This window comes from Spodoptera frugiperda, chromosome 13 (genome assembly GCF_023101765.2).
Source record: "Spodoptera frugiperda isolate SF20-4 chromosome 13, AGI-APGP_CSIRO_Sfru_2.0, whole genome shotgun sequence".
Classification (NCBI taxonomy): Eukaryota; Metazoa; Arthropoda; class Insecta; order Lepidoptera; family Noctuidae; genus Spodoptera; species Spodoptera frugiperda.
In genome coordinates this window covers 1,467,147-1,467,748 of record NC_064224.1, presented here as the reverse complement: position 1 = coordinate 1,467,748, position 602 = coordinate 1,467,147, and positions in this window count along the sequence as shown.

Genomic DNA, 602 nt, shown 5'->3' with positions numbered 1-602 from the left:
TAGACGTTTTGACGCTTTGTTTGACGCGACGAACTGTAACTACATTACCAGTAAAAATATAAACATCTTAATTATAATTAAAGTTTCAGTCTATTTTTGACGAAATAAGTTACAACCGAGCAGCGATACATATTGTGAAAATTATAATAAATATGAATACTATTTTCGCCAAATCATTATCCCACCTTAAGCTCACTTCAGTCGTTTCAATCATCGTGGTACCTTTATAGAAAACTGTGGGTAAATTAACGAGTATGAACAAATTTCAGTTTTAGAAGAAAATACATGAAATCTTCTTCAAAACCAAACATAACTCCCTAAATTAGCTTGGGATAATTTGATTCGCTTTGATTTTTGTTATCGTGGCCTAACTAATGTTCTATCTCGAATGTGAAAAGAATTTAACACGATCGAGTTATCATAGTAAATCTTTAGGGAACAGAGAGTAAAGTTCCCTAAGAAAAGGAGGATCCTCCGACCAGGCGAGGTGATCAGCCTGGTGGGCTTTCTGCCCAACTGTTGTTCGTTGGGATTTTCTATCCGTGTTAATTCGCATGTAAACTTCGTATGTGCGATGCAGGATATTTGTGACGTCATCCGTT